The sequence below is a fragment of the Phyllobates terribilis genome, unplaced genomic scaffold (assembly GCF_046119375.1).
Source record: "Phyllobates terribilis strain yellow unplaced genomic scaffold, ASM4611937v1 Scaffold_13__5_contigs__length_258822181, whole genome shotgun sequence".
Lineage (NCBI taxonomy): Eukaryota > Metazoa > Chordata > Amphibia > Anura > Dendrobatidae > Phyllobates > Phyllobates terribilis.
This window is the reverse complement of record NW_027362773.1, coordinates 95,645,835-95,667,859: the sequence shown is the minus strand read 5'-3', so window position 1 is coordinate 95,667,859 and position 22,025 is coordinate 95,645,835. Positions and strand designations below refer to the sequence as shown.

Genomic DNA, 22,025 nt, shown 5'->3' with positions numbered 1-22,025 from the left:
CAAATCAATCTTCTCCTATAATTAAGAAACTTTGAAGTCTCCGGAGATTTACTCAATTCTACACAGAAGTGTTCTCCACTGCATCGCTGTGTCGTCGTTGCTCATGATTTGACTACAGGAGGTTACATAGTTGCGGCTTTATAAAATGCGAATAGATTGTTACATGATTTCCATTTCCTGAGTTTGCACTTTTAACATTAGCCGAATTAGTGCAAGGAAGGTTCTAGCGCACCCACGTTGTTCGGATCGTCTTGTGCCTGGTTTGTAGTAGATGGGTTTAGTCTGTAGTACACGAGGCCTCTTGTCATTTCCCGGTACCCGACTGTTTGGATGGCGCGGCCGGTCCCAGGTGGCGCGCTGCTAAGCTCAGATAACAGCTGTGCTTCTATAAATGATCAATTTGCAATGCAGATGTTCTGCCGCCTTCAGCCGCAGCCAGTCAGCGCTGAGCGCCCTGCACGGCTCCGTCTATCACCGACATGGGGGGTTCTGCTTATTTTTAAACAGAAACAAAACACCTTTTTGTCAAACAATTGTCAGTGGAGGAACAAAAAGAAAAAAAAAATGCATTTTTTAAGGAAACATCTTACTGTTTTACGTGTACACAATGATTGTGCATTATGCATAAAGCTCGGCATTTAGGAGTCGGAGTGCGATTTGTTTTCCCATGAAGAGTAAATAGAGGGGCACAACGAGGAGGGAGCGGGGGCTAGTCTGCTGTCTGGTGTTGTTGGCAGGGTGCTGGGATTTAGGCTGTGTTCGTGGGACGTCACAGCTTCATCTGTAAAAAAAACAAACCTCACCAGCACCTCCATAGAGTGTGAACAGGTGCAAGCTGCAATGACTGCATAACATACAAAAAGAGAACACAGCAGGCAAGATATATGGAAACACTGGAAACATGAGAGCTAAATGACAATGTTACATAGTTACATAGTTTATAAGGCCGAAAAAAGACAAGCGTCCATCCAGTTCAGCCTATTTCTTGTGCACTGCAGCTATTCCGCAGCGTTGATCCAGGGGAAGGCAACAAAAAACCATGCGGTATAGGCCAATTTACATCATTGAGGAAAAATTCACTTCCCAACTCCAATCTGGCAGTCAGATTAAATCCCTGGATTAATTAACTAAGCATAAGATGTAATTTTATTGTTCTCAAGAAAGGCGTCCAGGCCTCTCTTGAACTCTTTAAGTGAGTTGGACATCACCACTTCCTCTCCCAGAGAGTTCCAGAGTCTCACGGCTCTGACCGTAAAGAATCCCCTTCTATGCTGGTGCAGGAACCTCCTTTCCTCCAGACGCATAGTGTGCCCCCTCGTCTTTGTCACCATCCTTGGTATAAACAGGTCATGGGAGAGATCTCTGTACTGCCCCCTGATGTATTTATACATGTTTATGAGGTCTCCCCTAAGCCTTCTCTTTTCCAACGTAAATAGGCCTAATTTTGACAACCTCTCTGGGTATTCTAGTCCCTCCATTCCCTTTATTACCTTAGTCGCCCTCCTTTGTACCCTCTCTAGCTCCAATATGTCTTTCCTGAGCACCGGAGCCCAGAACTGTGCACAATATTCTAAGTGCGGCCTTACCAGCGCTTTATACAGAGGAAGAACAATGTTCTCATCATATGCCCCTATTCCTCTTCTGATGCATGCCATGACTCTATTTGCCTTCGCAGCTGCTGCCTGACACTGGGCACTCCAATTTAATTTGCTATTAACCAAGACGCCCAGGTCCTTCTCCATGTCAGATTTCCCCAACGGTTTCCCATTTAATATGTATGGGTGACTGCTGTTTTTCTTTCCCATGTGCATGACCTTACATTTATCGGCATTGAACCCCATTTGCCATTTTTTGGCCCAACTCCCCAATTTATCTAAATCCTCCTGTAGCTGTGCCCTGTCCTCATCTGTATTAACTACTTTACAAAGTTTAGTATCATCTGCAAATATTGCTATTTTACTATGCAACCCTTCCACTAGATCATTAATAAATATATTAAATAATATAGGGCCCAAGACAGACCCTTGAGGCACCCCGCTAGTAACCCTGACACACCCTGAGCTTACTCCATTGATAACCACCCTCTGCTTTCTATCACTCAGCCAGCTATTTACCCACGTGCACACATTATCCCCCAGACCAAGCATTCTCATTTTATATACCAACCTTTGTGTGGCACGGTATCAAACGCTTTGGAGAAGTCAAGGTATACAACATGCACTGACTCTCCCCGGTCCAGCTGTGAGCTCACCTCCTCGTAGAAGGCCATCAGGTTTGTTTGGCAGGAGCGATCCCTCATGAATCCATGTTGATATGGAGTTAGGCAGTTATTATCATTAAGATATTCTACAATAGCATCTCTAAGAAATCCTTCAAACAATTTACCCACAACAGACGTTAAGCTGACTGGTCTATTGTTCCCAGGGTCACTTTTAGATGTTGCGAAATAAAATGTACTTACAAAAAATGAAGGTTCTTAGGCGTACATGAATTGGCCAATTCATGTATGCCCATCAACCTCTGCAAGGTGACCTCCCTCTGATGGGTCCCTATCCTTATGCCACTCTTGGGCTATAAGGGCTTGATTCCTACCTGCCTATTTAAAATTGTAGGGTTATAGGCTGAGAGAGGCATGTTTGCCCATTTAAAATTGTAGGCTTATAGCCCAAGAGTGGCATGAGGATAGGGACCCATCAGAGGGAGGTCACCTTGCCGTGGTTGATCAGGATACATGAATTGGCCATTTTATGTGCTAAGAACCTTCATTTTTTGTAAGTACATTTTATTTAGCAACAATGTACTTTAGACCTTGCAGCGCTGGCTTCCTGGATTCATATCCCACCAAGGACAACGTCTGCAAGGAGATTGTATGTTCTCTCCGTGTTTGCGTGGGTTTCCTCCTACACTCCAAAGACATACTGATAGGGAATATAGATTGTGAGCCCCAATGGGGACAGCGATGATTATGTATATAAAGTGCTGCGGAATATGTTGGCGCTATATAAAAATAAAGATTATTTATTATTATTATTAGATCTTATGTTTCCAGAGTTTGCATATATCTTGGCCCATACACTGTGCTGCTTTGTTCTCTTTTTGTACAGTTTTGTCTGTTGTAGGAAACTTTGCAGCAAATTCTATTAACACGTCCGAGTATAAAGAGAGGAAGATATTCAGCTTTATATGGATTGCGTGGAGTGATAATTTGGTTTAATGGCAGAGTATCGACTTTGACACAAGATGTGAGTTAATGTCGGGGTGGGCTCTTATCGCCCATGAGTCACCCTCTTCTGACAAGTTGTTGTGAAAGTTTTTTAGTTATTTCTTTGTGATATCTGTTCCTTGGACAGTTTGAGTAAGAACTGGTACGGTCTCCATTACTTACAGTATAAACCACTGAATAGCGAGTTGGGCACATGGTGGCACTATTGGGGCTCGTTTACACTGGCGTATAAATCGGACCAGTGCAATCTAATAACAAAAAGGTACCAATGTTATTCAATGAGGCAGTGCAGATCTGGGTATTTTTTCTCAGCTGTATTCAGCAAGAGAAAAAAAATCGCAACATGCTGCGATTTGGCTCCGAAGTCGGATGCAATAAGAAATCGGATGTCATACGGACCAATGGTTCTGTAAAAGATTAATAGCTGCTGAGATTTTTTTATACTCTCATGTGACCCCGGCCTTAAAAAGGTTGTCTAGGACTTTTTTTTTCTTTTTTTACTATGGGCCTAAGAACTAGTGTGGCGCCCCTGAGGGTTCGACCGCCACAGGGATGCTGCACTTCTCTAATGGAGTGTAGTGTTCCTCCTCTGGGGTAAGAACAGTGCGATGGTCAGGACCCTTCCTCCACTTCCAACACCACACTTCTCCCACCAGAGGGGGCTAGAATGCACTAGGTGCTGCCCTCCTGGTTACCGGGAGACTGGGGAACCAAGAGATAGGGGAACCATTTAGTGGGTGAGGGTGAAGGATTGACATTTTAGTGACACTTTAAATTTCATATTTAATAAAAAAGCCAATTTGGTTCTGGGTCTTTGTATTGTGATCTCCCTCCCTGAGCGTGGATCCTGTGTGGGCCTGCAGAGGACAGAGACACGGCCCTCGTACCTCAGCCTTGGGTCGAAGGGCAGGTTGCAGACAATGAATGTCACAACCCGGTCAAGGACCATGACCAAGAAGGCCCGGAGCTCAGGAGTGTAGCTCCACAGCAAGTGGATCCCAGGGAGGATACAGACGGAGCGGTGTACGCCACCTGTCCTCGCCACCTGATATACTCAGAGGGAGTCCGACTGCAAGAGGGGTACCGGCCCCCGACACCCGACCTTGCTACTCTACGTCCTGGTCGGGAAAGCCCGGTAGGCCCTGAGGATCCCACCGGGTAACGGAAGGAATGGCGCTGCCACCCGTACCCTTTTTCTGAGTGAAGTTAGGAGAGAGACCCGGCCTATCTACACACACACAGACAGGAAAGTACCCGGTCTGCAGTCTGGGAACACTCTGGTGCGGGGTCCTGATTGAACGCTGGACTTACTCTGAGGTTGTCGGACCCTCGTCTCTGGTGACCGCAGAACTCCGCGAGGAGCAGGGAGAAGCCTTGCAGCTGTACTCTACAATGTGAGTAAAAACCCTGGAAGTTAACCCCTATGGCCTCCGGACTCTTTATTCTGCATTACACCGCACTACGCAGCACCAGACCTCCTAGACTACTACCCCCATCATCCTGTCCTTCTGCCCCGAGGCCCTGCTCTGCCTGTGGGGAGTAGTAACAACTTGGACTGCCATAACACCATGCCTCGGCGGACTGCAGCAGCGCTGGTGGCCCTCACCAGGTGCCACAGGTGGCGTAGTTGAGATCAGCCACTCAACCCGTATAAGCCCGTACCATCACTTTTTTTTAGTGTGACGACCCTGGGCACGGAGCGGGTCCGGGCCACGGCTGCACCCCATCTCTACATCAAAGGACCCGACTCCGAGTCCCCCATCTCCCAGGGTAGGGCTTTCGAGGCGTCACATTTCTGGCGTAGACGGCAGGATCGCGTGCCCGCAGCAAAGGAAGGAATTACCCATTGCTACCGGGTACTGTGTGCCTTACACCTTGGACTGTCGTTTTCACTTAAAATGGCGCCCGCCCAAGAAGAACAGGCGCCATAATGCTGTGGAAAGATGGCCTTCTGACACCTCCCATTGTGGGCTGGGCTCCTGCTTGGCGCCAAAAGAATGGACCGCCCCTTCCATCAGAGACTGTCCGCGCGGTAATGCCCATCAAACCGGATGGGCTGAATGAAGACGGGCCTGTCAGCATGCCACCCAGGAACCGCCCCGAAAGAGGAGGAAGAAGAAAAGCAACAAGGTGCGGCCATTGCAGTCGGAGGTTGGCAATCTTTGGGAGCAGACATGGACGCTTCTGGAGCGCAACCTACGGAGCCTTCCGAACCTGGTCCAGGTCCTTCCCCCGGCGGGGAGCGAGGCGGCAAGATCCTAACAGCGGGAGACTTAGAGTTTCTCCACCAGGAAGCCCCGGGTCTTGTGCGGAGACAGAAAAAGGCCCAGGAGGCGGCGACGGCTGCGTGGAGGGAAGAAATGCTGCTGCGCATCCGGGCCCGCCGCCAAGGAGCTGAAGTTCAGGGAGACGCGGTGACAGAGGTCGCGAGCGGCCCAGAGGCGGGTGAGTGTGCTACCCCTGCCCCGGCTGCTGAGCCTACCTAACTCATACTGGACCTCATGACTGAGTATCTCCTGCCCGGCGCGGTCACCTAGCAGCAGGTCTTTGCCCCGGAGCTGCAAGCGTCAGCTATAGGTGGGGACCTGCGCTGCCGCCCAACTCCCGAATCGGAAGCTCCTGAGGCTGCTGGGGTATCCACCGACCCCAACCCGGACTGGTCCACACTTGCAGAGGACCCGCAGCAACCCCTAATGACACCGCTACCCGCACCAACAGTCACCTGGCCGGAGGCTGAGGAGTGGGCCTGGGACAACCAGAGGGGGGACCTGATGGGCTTCCCCCGGGAGACCCGGGCTGAAGCGCAGAGGAGGAATGAGCGGTGCCGTGAGCAGATCCTCCAACTCACTCGGGAGCAACGCCAGAGGGAGGGCTGCTGCGAGCGCCTTGAGGTGCGGGCCAAGGCTGCCAAGTCCCGGGCCCGACAGGAAGAGGCAACCCGTCCAAGTCCCCGTGTGGAAGGGCAAGTCGTTCGCTTCCACCATGAGGCGGGATGGGGGTTCATAAGGAGTCCCCAGTACCAGGATGACGTCTTCATCAGCAGGCGGGACGTCGAGCCACGTTTGAAGAAGGGACACCCTGGCCGGAACCTCTTCCCGGGCGATGTAGTTACGTACTCTCGCCACCATGGCATGCGGGGGTGGTACGCCCTGGATGTCCACAAGGTGTCCGGGAGCGACGCCCCCTCGGGCTCAGCCTCAGAGGACCAGTCAGCCTCCGTCGGGAGGAACCAGCCTCTTCCCAGGAGGGAACCCGAGATCTAAGCAGCCACGGCGGCTGTAACCTGTTAAAAGTTATTATGTTGACGTTTATGTTTTGATTTTCTATCCCCGGTTTCTAGAGACATTGGTCCCTGCGGACTTGCAACAGACAGACTCCTTTCTTGTACATAGTTTGCATCTCTTTAGGTGCTCCTTATTGGTTTTATGTAAAACCGCGTATATATTTCTACCTCAGACCTCAGAAGGAAAACCTGTGTGGGTGGCTCTCCTGGAGGTCCAACTCAGGATCTTCATGCCCTGCAGCCACCCCAGGGCCCATGTTGGGGGTTTGGGACAGGTCCCTCGCACTTCTGAACTGACTCTTCGTCCTTGCACTTTAACCCGTCTGTCTGCTTATGAATGTCTCTGGAAAATGCTAGCACTTTTATAATTTTATACTTTTATACTCTTGTATTTTTGTGTTATATTATTATGTTCGAAACGTTTAAGAAGATGTGCCTCCCATAAAGGGAAGATGGTTTATTGTTATATAAAAAGAACGTGCTGTGTTTCACCAGGGGGGAATGTGGCGCCCCTGAGGGTTCGACCGCCACAGGGATGCTGCACTTCTCTAATGGAGTGTAGTGTTCCTCCTCTGAGGTAAGAACAGTGCGATGGTCAGGACCCTTCCTCCACATCCAACACCACACTTCTCCCACCAGAGGGGGATAGAATGCACTAGGTGCTGCACTCCCGGTTACCCGGAGACTGGGGAACCAAGAGATATCGGAACCATTTAGTGGGTGAGGGTGGAGGATTCACATTTTAGTGACACTTTAAATTTCATATTTAATAAAAAAGTCATTTTGGTTCTGGGTCTTTGTATTGTGATCTGCCTCCCTGAGCGTGGATCCTGTGTGGGCCTGCAGAGGACGGAGACACGGCCCTCGTACCTTAGCCTTGGGTCGAGGGGCAGGTTGCAGACAATGAATGTCTCAACCTGGTCAAGGACCATGACCAAGAAGGCCCGGAGCTCAGGAGTGTAGCTCCTCAGCAAATGGATCCCAGGGAGGATAAAGACGGAGCGGTGTACGCCACCTGTCCTCGCCACCTGATATACTCAGAGGGAGTCCAGCTGCAAGAGGGGTACCGGCCCCCGACACCCGACCTTGCTACTCTACGTCCTGGTCGGGAAAGCCCAGTAGGCCCTGAGGATCCCACCGGGTAACGGAAGGAGCGGAGCTGCCACCCGTGCCCTTTTTCTGAGAGGAGTTCAGAGGGAGACCCGGCCTATCTACACACACACAGACAGGAAAGTACCCTGTCTGCAGTCTAGGAACACTCTGGTGCGGGGTCCTGATTGAACGCTGGACTTACTCGGAGGTTGTCGGACCCTCGTCTCTGGTGACCGCAGAACTCCGTGAGGAGCAGGGAGAAGCCTTGCAGCTGTACTCTACAATGTGAGTAAAAACCCTGGAAGTTAACCCCTATGGCCTCCGGACTCTTTATTCTGCATTACGCCGCACTACGCAGCACCAGACATCCTATACTACTACCCCCGTCATCCTGTCCTTCTGCCCCGAGGCCCTGCTCTGCCTGTGAGGAGTAGTAACAACTTGGACTGCCATAACACCATGCCTCGGCGGACTGCAGCAGCGCTGGTGGTCCTCACCAGGTGCCACAGGTGGCGTAGTCGAGATCAGCCACTCAACCCATATGAGCCCGTACCATCTCTTTTTTTTTAGTGTGACGACCCTGGGCACGGAGCGGGTCCGGGCCATGGCTGCACCCCATCTCTACATCAAAGGACCCGACTCCGAGTCCCCCATCTCCCAGGGTAGGGCTTTCGAGGCGTCACACTAGCAGGCAGGTAGTTGGTAACTACCTGCCTGTTGTGGCCGGCGGCGATCTCTGTTGGCACATACCGCTTCTGCTGGTGATTTATTGGCTTCTGCTGGCGTCATGCCAACAGGGCAGCGGTTTCTCTTCTGCTCTGCTCTGTTGACAGGAAGTGACTGCTGACATCTTACTGATTGACAGTAGGCTCCCCGCTGCCTACCTGTGGGGAGCCAGCTGTCAGTCAGCATGGTATTAGCAGTCACGCCCCATCGATAGAGCAGAAGAGGAAGAAGAAAAGCTGCTCTGTTGATGTTGAGCAGCTGAATCGCCGGCAGGCGCGGTCAGCGACCTCCCTCTGGGTTTTACATTACTAACAAAGTAAATGAGGTTTCTAAAATGTCGTTCACATGCTGCTTTATTTTTCTAAATTGCATCTTCTGAGCTGCTGGGCGTTTTATAAAATCTTCAGCCTGTCAATTCTTTCAGCTCTTTTGCCATATTTGTCGCCCATTTTCAAATTCATGGAAAAAAAATGCAATGAAAAATGTGTCAAAAATTCTTTATTTTATGCAGCATTTTTCCTGCTGAGACTCTGGGTTTTGGTGCAGAAAAATATGCAGCAAAAACGTTATGTGTGAACAGACCTTATGGCGGTTTATTTTGACATTGTACAACACTTCTATTAGGAAATGTTCTAGTAGGGCAGCACGGTGGCTCAATGGTTAGCACTGTACAATGGGCAGCACGGTGGCTCAGTGGTTAGCACTGTACAATGGGCAGCACAGTGGCTCAGTGGTTAGCACTGTACAATGGGCAGCTCAGTGGTTAGCACTGTACAATGGGCAGCACAGTGGCTCAGTGGTTAGCACTGTACAATGGGCAGCACGGTGGCTCAGTGGTTAGCACTGTACAATGGGCAGCACGGTGGCTCAGTGGTTAGCACTGTACAATGGGCAGCACAGTGGCTCAGTGGTTAGCACTGTACAATGGGCAGCTCAGTGGTTAGCACTGTACAATGGGCAGCACAGTGGCTCAGTGGTTAGCACTGTACAATGGGCAGCACGGTGGCTCAGTGGTTAGCACTGTACAATGGGCAGCACGGTGGCTCAGTGGTTAGCACTGTACAATGGGCAGCACGGTGGCTCAGTGGTTAGCACTGTACAATGGGCAGCACGGTGGCTCAGTGGTTAGCACTGTACAATGGGCAGCACAGTGGCTCAGTGGTTAGCACTGTACAATGGGCAGAACAGTGGCTCAGTGGTTAGCACTGTACAATGGGCAGCACGGTGGCTCAGTGGTTAGCACTGTACAATGGGCAGCACGGTGGCTCAGTGGTTAGTACTGTACAATGGGCAGCACGGTGGCTCAGTGGTTAGCACTGTACAGTGGGCAGCATGGTGGCTCAGTGGTTAGCACTTGAGAATGGGTAGCACGGTGGCTCAGTGCTTAGCCACTGGACAATGGGCAGCACGGTGGCTCAGTGGTTAGCACTGTACAATGGGCAGCACGGTGGCTCAGTGGTTAGCACTGTACAATGGGCAACACGGTGGCTCAGTGGTTAGCACTGTACAGTGGGCAGCATGGTGGCTCAGTGGTTAGCACTGTATTGTGGGCAGCACAGTGGCTCAGTACTTAGCACAGTACAGCGGGCAGCACGGTGGCTCAGTGGTTAGCACTGTACAATGGGAAGCACAGTGGCTCAGTGGTTAGCACTGCAGCTTTGCAGCACTGGGGTCCTGGACTCAACTCCTACCAAGAACAACATCTGCAAGGAGTTTGTATGTTCTCCCCGTGTTTTCGTGGGTTTCTTCTGGGTTCTCCGGTTTCCTCCCACACTCCAAAGACATACTGATAGGGAACTTAGATTGTGAGCCCCAATGGGGACAGAGAGGATAATGTCCGTAAGCGCTGCGGAATTAATGGCGCTATATACGCAAATCATAATAATAAAAATAAATATAGTGGTTATTTTGGTAATACAGTATATGGCACTGTTACTGAGAGATTGTCTAGTTTGGTTTTGGACTGTGCGTATGACGTCATTATTTGGATACTGTGTCCTGCTATAAAATCGATAGGATTGTATCAATACAATTTTAGGATTGTATCATTTTGCATTTTATGTACAGTTTGCTAGTTTGTATTTGGGAAGTATATGATACTATTACATTGGATATGAGCTCTGCAAAATCATAATGTTCTACTCAGAACAAGTGGAAAGCTTTTACAAGGGAATGGTTACGTTTGGGGTCCACATATGGGGGTGCTTGTACCTTTTATGGAACATCACAGTTGAAAATACTTTCTCTGTTTTTCATTTCTTTATTTTTTCTCACTTTGTTCTCTGCTCGGCAGAAATGACGGCCGTCGTCTGCTCCCCACCTTCATGTTATTATTATCCCATGTCCTCCACTCTATGTGACTTTTAATCTAAATGAAGAAATAATTCTAGTTTTGCTTTCTGAAGACATCTGAAGGGTTTTACCAGTATTACCTAAAATGACACACAATTACATACAATTGCACTAGATTTTGATCTTGCGTTTTCTTATTCTGGTTTGATATTAAAGGAGACCTCAGTGGGTAATTATTACCCTTTCAACCTCAATAACAGTGTACAAATTCAGTGACTAGTTTGTATTTTCCTATTTTATGACTGATAAATAAAGCAAAATAAATAATAATTTTGCGAAAAGTGACTGCAAACTTTGTTTTTCATTGTGAGGTTTTTACCTAAGGGTATGTGCACATGTTATGCAGAAAGTTCTGCATCTTTTGCGGCTGCAAAAACATGAAAACCCTTCAGGTTTTGTGACAAATCTGTACCGAAAAAACGCAACGTGTGCACACAGCCTAATCGTGAGGCAGCTGGTTACAGGCATCCATGATTGGGGGGGGCAAAAGAGGCAATGGTGGGATGGGGAGTAAATTTATCAATTATGTTATGAGATGTATAAGGGAAGAGTCAGACGAGGATCGCAACGCAATGCTCAGACTGGCGGTCAATTCTCCCAACCTGAGCATCACAGCATGTATTTCTATGCAGCTGTTGCGCTCTGGAGAGCCGCCGGCCAGTCCAAGCATTGCGTTGCGATCCTCGTCCAAGTTATACGGCCGTCTGACTCTTCCCTTATGGGGTTAGGAAAACATTGGTAATGTGTTGAACCTGTCCAAAGGTTGTGTGTGATATTGCATCTCGAGCATCTTTAATTCAATAGAGCGGAGCTGCAATACCAGACACAACCAAGAGATAGGAGTGGTGCTGTTTCTGGAAGAAATCAACCATATTTTTGTGATTCTGGACAAAAAATTAAGAGTGTGGTACAAAATACTTACAAAAAAATGGGAAAAAGTTTCAATTCAGCTCACCACTCGTGTGTTAGAGATAAGTATCCCAGGAAACTTCCGGAGTAGACAGTCTGTGGTCTGGGTGCGGTGCACGGAGTATGCGCCGGTCTGGCTCCCAGGTCACATAACTCTCAGTGGTCCATAAAGGGATGTTTTCCAGCACCAAAAGAAGATAGTTAAAACTTAGCCTTTAATCGTTTAGGATAAGAGAAAAATTGGCGGAAGTGCAAACATTAAAAAAAAAAAAATGCTTACGCGTTTCGGGTCAAAAAAACATTAATCGTAGATCATAGATTAAAGCGCCACTCCAGTATTTTTTTCATTGCAGCGCTGGAGTGGTTGATCAAATGTAAAGTCCCTGACCCTAGTCTTATACTGACCAGCCGCCATCTTCACCTTCTATCGCCGTCGCTACCCGTCGATCTCCAGCAGTTTGTGATCTCCCAGATTGGTCCAGTGTTTAATGGAGCGAGCCGGAGGCCACTAAGTCTACGAGACTTGCATTGAGCGCTTGTGACCGTTACCTCTAACTTCCAGCCAGTCAGAAGTTGTGATCACAAGATGGAGCCGCGGTACCGGAACGGCAGCTATAAATGGTGAAGACGGCTGCAGGTGAGTATAATACTCAAGCCAGGGTCCTTAGATTAGTAGCACCACTCCAGCACTAAAATAAAACAAAAAAAATGCTGGAGTGGTGCTTTGAGAATATTTCTACCCAAAATGCGTAAGCATAATTTTTCTAATATGTGTACATGCAATTTTTATTTATCCTATATGATTAAAGGCTAAGTCTTAACTGCTTTTCTTTGGTGCTGGAGAACATCCCATTTTGAACCATAGAGATTATAAAATACTTAACATGACTTTAGAAGCCAAACTCTTTGAGCACCACAGAGGAACAGCACAGGTTTAATGCAGCGCCACCTCAGGAGCTGAAACGTAACACAACTCCCACTAAAATCAATGGACTGTCTGTGCAATTAATAAATATGTCGGATCCTCCAAGGTTTTAGACTGAAGCTGCCTGGACTGGCCATGGCTCATGGTTTGGAAACCCCTACCTGTGTTAATTCAAAACTACTGTGTTTCCCCAAAAATAAGCCCTAGCATTATTTTCCAGGATTTTTGGAGTATGCTTGAAATATAAGCCTTACTCCAAAAATAAGCCCTAGTGACAGTCAGGACCAGCATTGGGAAGGGGGGTGGAGCAAATGGGCAATTTCTCAGGACCCCCACTATCTTTGAGGCCGCCAGCAGTTCTATTCCGAGGTTAAGACTGCTCAAGGATTTTTGGTGACCAAAGTCATGTGACCATGATGTCATCAAATGTCCTTTAACTGTGGGAGTCTAGGTGAATTGAAGAGGAGACAGGCTGGTAGGTACCGTATGTGCAGTGTGTGTGTGCATATGTATATATATACATATTTATATATATATACAACCCCTGGCAAAAATTATGGAATCACCGGGCTCGGAGGATGTTTATTCAGTTGTTTAATGTTGTTGAAAAAAATCAGATCACAGACATGGCACAAAACTAAAGTCATTTCAAATGGCAACTTTAGGGCTTTAAGAAACATTAAAAGAAATCAAGATTAAAAATGTGGTACTCAGTAAGGGTAATTTTTTCAGACCAAGCAAAGGGAAAAAATATTACGGAATCACTCAATTCTGAGGAAAAAAATATGGAATCATGAAAAACAAACACACAATAGAACACTCCAATACATCACTATTATTTTGTTGCACCACCTCTGGCTTTAATAACAACTTGCAGTCTCTGAGGCATGGACTTAATGAGTGACAAACAGTACTCTTCATCAATCTGGCTCCAACTTTCTCTGATTGCTGTTGCCAGATCAGCTTTGCAGGTTGGAGCCTTGTCATGGGCCATTTTCTTCAACTTCCACCAAAGATTTTCAATTGGATTGAGATCCGGACTATTTGCAGGCCATGACATTGACCTTATGTGTCTTCTTTCAAGGAATGTTTTCACAGTTTTTGCTCTATGGCAGGATGCATTATCATCTTGAAAAAAGATGTCATCATCCCCAAACATCCTTTCAATTGATGGGATAAGAAAACTGTTCAAAATATCAATGTAAACTTGGGCATTTATTGAAGATGTAATGACAGCCATCTCCCCACTGCCTTTACCTGACATGCAGCCCCATATCACCAATGACTGTGGAAATTTGCATGTTCTCTCCATGCAGTCATCTTTATAAATCTCATTGGAACGGCTCCAAACAAAAGTTCCAGCATCATCACCTTGCCCAATGCAGATTCGCGATTCATCACTGAATATGACTTTCATCCAGTCATCCACAGTCCATGATTGCTTTTCCTTAGCCCATTGTAACCTTGTTTTTTTCTGCTTAGGTGTTAATGATGGCTTATGTTTAGCTTTTCTGTATGCAAATCCCATTTCCTTTAGGCGGTTTCTTACAGTTCAGTCACAGACATTGACTCCAGTTTCCTCCCATTCCTCCCATTCGTTTTGTTGTGCATTTCCTGTTTTGGAGACATATTGCTTTAAGTTTCCGGTATTGACGCTTTGATGTCTTCCTTGGTCTACTAGTATGTTTGCCTTTAACAACCTTCCCATGTTGTTTGTATTTGGTCCAGATTTTAGACACAGCTGACTGTGAACAACCAACATCTTTTGCAACATTGCGTGATGATTTACCTTCTTTTAAGAGTTTGATAATCCTCTCCTTTGTTTCAATTGAAATCTCTCGTGTTGGAGCCATGATTCATGTCAGTCCACTTGGTGCAACAGCTCTCCAAGGTGTGATCACTCCTTTTTAGATGCAGACTAATGAGCAGATCTAATTTGATGCAGGTGTTAGTTTTGGAAATGAAAATTTACAGGGTGATTCCATAATTTTTTCCTCAGAATTGAGTGACTCCATAATTTTTTCCCTCTGCTTGGTCTGAAAAAAATTACCTTTACTAAGTACCACATTTTTTATCTTGATTTCTTTTAGTGTTTCTTAAAGCCCTAAAGTTGCCATTTGAAATGACTTTAGTTTTGTGCCATGTCTGTGATCTGCTTTTTTTCAACAACATTAAACAACTGAATTAATATCCTCCGAGCCCGGTGATTCCATAATTTTTGCCAGGGGTTGTACATACATGTGTAATTGTGTATGTGTGTGCAGTGTGATTGTATATTCAAGTGTATGTATGTGCAGTATGTGTGTGTATATATATATATATATATATATATATATATATACACATGTGCAATTGTGTATGTATGTGCAATGCTTTTGTATATTCACATGTATGTACAGTACAGACCAAAAGTTTGGACGCACCTTCTCATTTAAAGATTTTTCTGTATTTTCATGACTATGAAAATTGTACATTCACACTGAAGGCATCAAAACTATAAATTAACACATGTGGAATTATATACTTAACAAAAAAGTGTGAAACAAGTGAAAATATGTCTTATATTCTAGGTTCTTCAAAGTAGCCACCTTTTGCTTTGATGACTGCTTTGCACACTCTTGGCATTCTCTTGATGAGCATCAAGAGGTAGTCACCGGAAATGGTCTTCCAACAATCTTGAAAGAGTTCCCAGAGATGCTTAGCACTTGTTGGTCCTTTTGCCTTCACTCTGCGGTCCAGCTCACCCCAAACCATCTCGATTGGGTTCAGGTCTGGTGACTGTGGAGGCCAGGTCATCTGGCGTAGCACCCCATCACTCTCCTTCTTGGTCAAATAGCCCTTACACCGCCTGGAGGTGTGTTTGGGGTCATTGTCCTGTTGAAAAATAAATGATGGTCCAGCTAAACGCAAACCGGATGGAATAGCATGCTGCTGAAAGATGCTGTGGTAGCCATGCTGGTTCAGTATGCCTTCAATTTTGAAGAAATCCCCAACAGTGTCACCAGCAAAGCACCCCCACACCATCACACTGCCTCCTCCATGCTTCATGGTGGGAACCAGGCATGTAGAGTCCATCCGTTCACCTTTTCTGCTTCGCACAAAGACACGGTGGTTGGAACCAAAGATCTCAGATTTGGACTCATCAGACCAAAGCACAGATTTTCATTGGTCTGATGTCCATTCCTTTTGTTCTTTAGCCCAAACAAGTCTCTTCTGTTTGTTGCCTGTCCTTAGCAGTGGTTTCCTAGCAGCTATTTTACCATGAAGGCCTGCTGCACAAAGTCTCCTCTTAACAGTTGTTGTAGAGATGTGTCTGCTGCTAGAACTCTGTGTGGCATTGACCTGGTCTCTAATCTGAGCTGCTGTTAACCTGCGATTTCTGAGGCTGGTGACTCGGATAAACTTATCCTCAGAAGCAGAGGTGACTCTTGGTCTTCCTTTCCTGGGGCGGTCCTCATGTGAGCCAGTTTCTTTGTAGCGCTTGATGGTTTTTGCAACTGCACTTGGAGACACTTTCAAAGTTTGCCCAATTTTTCGTACTGACTGACCTTCATTTCTTAAAGTAATGATGGCCACTCGTTTTTCTTTACTTAGAATTTGTATTATGACAAGAAAAAAGCAGCTAACAGTCTATTCAGTAGGACAATCAGCTGTGTATCCACCAGACTTCTGCACAACACAACTGATGGTCCCAACCCCATTTATAAGGCAAGAAATCCCACTTATTAAACCTGACAGGGAACACCTGTGAAGTGAAAACCATTTCCGGTGACTACCTCTTGAAGCTCATCAAGAGAATGCCAAGAGTGTGCAAAGCAGTCATCAAAGCAAAAAGTGGCTACTTTGAAGAACCTAGAATATAAGACATATTTTCAGTTGTCTCACACTTTTTTGTTAAGTATATAATTCCACATGTGTTAATTCATAGTTTTGATGTCTTCAGTGTGAATGTACAATTTTCAAAGTCATGAAAATACAGAAAAATCTTTAAATGAGAAGGTGTGTCCAAACTTTTGGTCTGTACTGTATGTGCTGTGTTTGTATATTCACATGTATGTATGTGCAGTGTGTTTGTATATTCATGTGTATGTATGTGCAGTGTGTGCATAGACATGTGTATATGTATACTTGTGTATGTATGTTCAGTGTGTTTGCATAAACATGTGTATGTATCTGCAGTGCGTTGGTATATTCACGTGTATGTACTGTATGTGCAGTGTGTTTGCATAAACATGTATATGTATGTGCAGTGTGTTTGTATATTCACGTGTATATACTGTATGTGCAGTGTGTTTCTATATACATGTGTATATACATTTGTATGTGCAGTGTGAGTGTGTGTTGACATAATTATTTTGGAATAAAAGTTTATTTTTTGTTAAAGAATAAATGTGGGTTGTAGTCATGGGAAAAAATGAGACATCCCCTGAAAATAAGCCCTAACCCATTTTTCAAAACAAAAAATAATATAGGACCCTGCCTTATTTTTGAGGAAACACTGTAATATCACATGAAGAAAGTATTTTTCACTAGACAAATCCTTAAGAGGTCCAAAATGCATCAGCGCTTTTAAAGCTGCATTTTATTGTATCATTTGTTTTTTTATTTCATAAAGTGCCCATTTTTTACAACTTTATGGATGTCTAACTCCATTAGCCTGGCTTTCCGGCACCTATCTGACATTGAGTAGAATGTGCAGAAGTTTTTTTTTCTGCATCACTTATTTCCCCGCTATCCTGCCTGAAAAGTAGACTTTACTTATTCCCATAACATATTTCAATTAGATCTTCATGATCATTCAATTTAAATGTGAAATCATCTCTCGGAGCCAAGTCGTTCCGTTTTACTTGGGAAGATTCACAATCCATAAAAACAGCCTTGACCTAAAATAATGTTTCCAATTCCTGAAGCTTTTACTAGAGTTGGAGTTTATTGTATATTATGTTGCATTATTTAGTATATGAATAGAATATATTTATATTCAGATATAATCCATACGCGGTGGCAGGTGTTCTGCGCGATACAATGTAACAACTCCGGAATGTTGACAATAGATCTTTCCTGTTTTGCAAGCAGCTGCAATATCCGTACATTATCAGTCCCATCATCCATATTAACACCTTATAACACGCTATTTAGTCTGATAATAAATATTAATAAGGGCTGGTAAATCTAGATTTAGAATAGCCAGGGAGGGGGGGCTGGAGTTTATTACTGAGGAATTGTGCATTGTAGCCAGTGAATTCTGAGTATTTGTTTGCAGTGGCAAAGCACTAAAAACATCATAAATAAACAATGCCATTATTTCCGGTGTCTACACAAAATAGGCGAGCAGAAAGTGAGGACATGACGACTCCGAGCTGGCGCTAATCCTGACTAACAATATTACACAGTAAAGCAGAAGTTTTCCTCCTGCCCCTTGAATCCCAGTCTGACACCTCTCACCTAGCCAAATCAGATCTCACACTTTGCACTGACGAGGGGCAGTACACCGAAACACAGTGTCTGCAAATAGAAATTCTGGTTTGGCTTTTACCCTAAGTCATATTGCAGGGCTCGTTAAAGGGTCGATATTGACTTTTAGGATTGCTACTGCCAATAGTTCTAGTCTTCTTTTTCTCTGAAGAGACAATTTGCATATTTAATTTCCCAGAGGAGCACTGCAAGACTGAAAAGTCTCCTCACCTTGGCATGCCAGGCTTGACATGTCACTCTCTGCAAGGAGAAAAGTTACCCCTTGGATCCCCTTCCTACCGCCATAAAGGCAACGGGAACGTAATCAGTCCCTAAGGAATCTGTAATTAACAAAAGAACGGATTAAGAGAATTTTAACAACTAGACAAAGAATTAATACATCTGTCACTTAAGGGATGTGTATACTTTTGCAAATATTTTTTTGTTGTCATATAACATTCTGAGGTCTCCTAGGACTGTATCCAACTCATTTCTACCTTTTTAATGGAAACACAGACTTTATTCACACATCAGTATATTTGATCAGTATCTCTGTGCCAAAACCAGGAATGTCTCCAAAACATAGAACAGGTATCAATCTTTAAATTATAGTTTTTCATTGTAAGCGCCACTTTGGGCATCAGGGCCACCAACAGGGCTTTACTGCTGTATGGGGCCCAGTGACCAGAAGCAAAGGCCCCCTCCCCTTGTGCTTCTGCTCACTGGGCCCCACGTGCCGCCGCCGGTATACATTTCAGCGCAGGGAGCCTTGGAGCTCTCACGGCCGACAGCTGTGCAGCTCCAAGGGAGTCCCTCTGTGACGCACTGGAGGCAGCGCGTACATGATGATGTCATTGCGTACTCACCGGCATCGAGCACCGGGATGCTGCCAGTCCAGAAGTGGAGCTGCAGGGGATCGTATGAAAGGTCCGTATGAAAACTTTATTTTTTAATAGAATTAATTAAATGGTCTTGGGGGGAGTGGGGAGAACACATGATGAATTTGGAGTGAGGAGTGGGGAGAGGACATGATGAACTGGGAGTGGAGGGTGGGGGAGCACATAATGAACTAGGAGTGGGGGGTGGGGAGTGGATATGATGAACTGGGAGTGGGGAGAGCTAATGATGAATTGAGGGTAGGGGACGGGGGAGAGAAAATGATGAGTTGAGGGTGGGGAGAACAAATGATAATGAATTGAGGGTGGGGGAAAACAAATGATGAATTGGGGGTTGGGGAGAGTAAATGATGATGAAGTGTGGATGGGAGACGGAGAGGACATGACAAAATGAATTGGGGCGGAGGGGGCATGTAAATATAATGAATTGGGAGAATGGGGGGGCGTTGAGGACAACAGAGTGTGACTGGTAATGAATTGGGCGAAAAAATACAGGTTCTAATTAATTTATATATTTACTAGGTGGGGAAGTGGCTATTTACAGTTAGTGGGGGCAAAGTGGTGGATTACAATTTATATTTGGAATGGTGGGTTGCATAATAACAAATTATATATTAATGGTGGGTGTATGTCTGTATTCAGCTGTGTAGTGTAGAAGTTGGGGAATGTGCTCTAGATAACTGTGTTATTTTATGCCGAGATGAGTCCTGGCTGGAAAAAGTGATGGCGGTCTGCACTGGATGAAGGAGAAAAGCGAAGATAAAGGACAACAACACTGGTGAGTCAGTGTGTTATCTGTACACTGACACTATATACTATGTACAGAGCTCCTGTGTATAATGTCACTGACGATCCTTGTATTACCTGTACACTATATACAGAGCTCCTGTGTATAATGTCACTGGTGATCACTGTATTATCTGTACACTGACACTATATACAGAGCTCCTGTTTATAATATCACTGGTGATCCCTGTATTAACTGCACACTGACACTATATACAGAGCTCCTGTTTATAATATCACTGGTGATCACTGTAGTAACTGCACACTGACACTATACACTGTATACTATGTACAGAGCTCCTGTGTATAATGGCACGTATGGTAATATTAGTATTGTCTTTTTTTTCTTAATGATCACTATTGTAGTATTCGGTCACTATGTGGTGGTAATATGTGGTCTGGTCATGGTGTGGCGGTATTCCTTGTATGTGGTATTATTTGGTAACTATGTGGTGGTAATATGTGGTTCGGCCATGGTGTGGCGGTATTTGTCCCTTGTATGTGATATTATTGGTCATTTTAAAAAATGTATGTGACACATTCCCCTAAAGAAGAGTAAATAAAAATATACCTAAAAAGAGTACTGGATATTTTAAGAAATGTTTAATAGGTTAGAGTAGAGTAGGCCCCTGACAGAAGAGTCCACCTAGAAATTCCTGGTGGCAGCCCTGTTTGGCATACAAACAGTGATACAAAATATGGACCAAATACTGACGTGTGAATAAGCCCTTAGTAATGGCAAGGTGACCTCTACATATTTGGCCATGGGTAAATGGATGGTAACTGTTTTTCACTACTGTCCTGCCACACACTGTCTGTACAGTTTCTTCAGTGTTATATGTCTTACTTCTCTCTATCTCTATTGCTAAGCTGTGAGCTGTGACATCCTCTCACTATCCAGATTCACACTAAAGTGGCCACTGCATTCCCTGTTTCTTCTTTTATACGGGCTATGATAGTCCCTCCTGATAGGTTGTGCTACACCATGTAATGTTATTAAAAAAACAAATGAGCCGGAGCATAAGTTGAGATACAGGCTGTGTGTAGGAACACGTTCACAATGTGGCCATTTCACAGACAAAACCTAAGAAAACAATACAAAATGTGCATACAACCTGTAGTAATTAAATAGTAACAGCACATGTAAATTACATAGAGCACTTAGTTGACACTATTTTGATAAAAAAGAGTAAAAGATATCCCACCACGACAAGGTGTACCCAATTAGGATGGACCCATCCTGATTGGGTACACCTTGTGGCAGTGGGATGGCTTTTATGCTTTTGTGATCAAAGTAGTGTCAGCTAAGTGCTCTATGTAATTTACATGTGCTGTTACTATTCACTTTCTACAGGGTATATGATCAGTTTGGGGTTTTTTTCTTCTTTTTTTGTCATGTAATGTGATAGTTGCAAGACGTTATTGCCACGCCTGAAATCATGAGAGCCTTCTGGAGCAGATGCAATCTTCGGCCATTTATTCTGACGGCTAGTGGAATCGTAAAATGTTCAAATTCGTATGGATCAGCGAATTTCTAAAAAATCAACACAAATTTGACTCTCTCATCTCTAGAAATATCCAAACTTTTTGTCTGTAACAAACTACATCCAAACCCAGGGGATTTTTATGATTTTACGTAGATGAAACTTAAAGGGGTAATTGCCAGCAAGAACAATGTATCACCTACCCATCGAGTAGTTATCGCTCATTTTTTGTATAAGTGATAACTTGTTCCTCCTTCAATAACCCCATTATTTATCATATAATGCTAAGTTGTGCAACTTTCTAACATGCTTTGTATTCCGTTCCTGACTGGGATTTCATCTCTGCTTGTTGTCAATAAATGGAAACATTTTTTGTTTAGATGTTGAGAACTCCGACAGAGACACAACTTCACTGCTGAGACGTCGCTACAAGCGCATCCTGTCTAGGGCAAAGCTGTGTGAACTACACAAATCAATAGCATAAATCTCTTTCATGTCCTGATAGTTTTCTTACAATGTATCAATGCAGGGAAATGTTTTAGTTTGGAGTCCGGACTGTATAGACTAGGTACGAATGTAGCAAACTGTAAGAGGTTTAATGATTCGGTGTTTCAGCACAGAGTATATTAAAGGAATTGTCCTGAACTTTTATATTGATCCTTAGGCTAGGTCATCAGTATCTGATCAGTGGGGTTGCAATACCCGGCACCCTCGCCAATCATGTGTTCTCAGTGCCAGATATGCTGAGTTGCGACGCTGCATAGCTCCATCAACAGTATAGTGGTTGTGGACAGTGCTGCACATCCGCTCCTTATTGATGCAAATAGGGGGTGAAGGTGCAGTACACGGGCGTGGCCACCATTCTGTTGACGGCGCTACACAGCTCCGCGACTTA

The 22,025-nt window shown here is 45.1% G+C and overlaps 1 protein-coding gene across 2 annotated transcripts in view; it reads left to right on the top strand.

Moving 5' to 3' along the window:
* Positions 1 to 22,025, top strand: part of NELL1 (neural EGFL like 1) — a 932,419-nt gene that overhangs the window by 668,463 nt on the left and 241,931 nt on the right. The window lies entirely within an intron of this gene.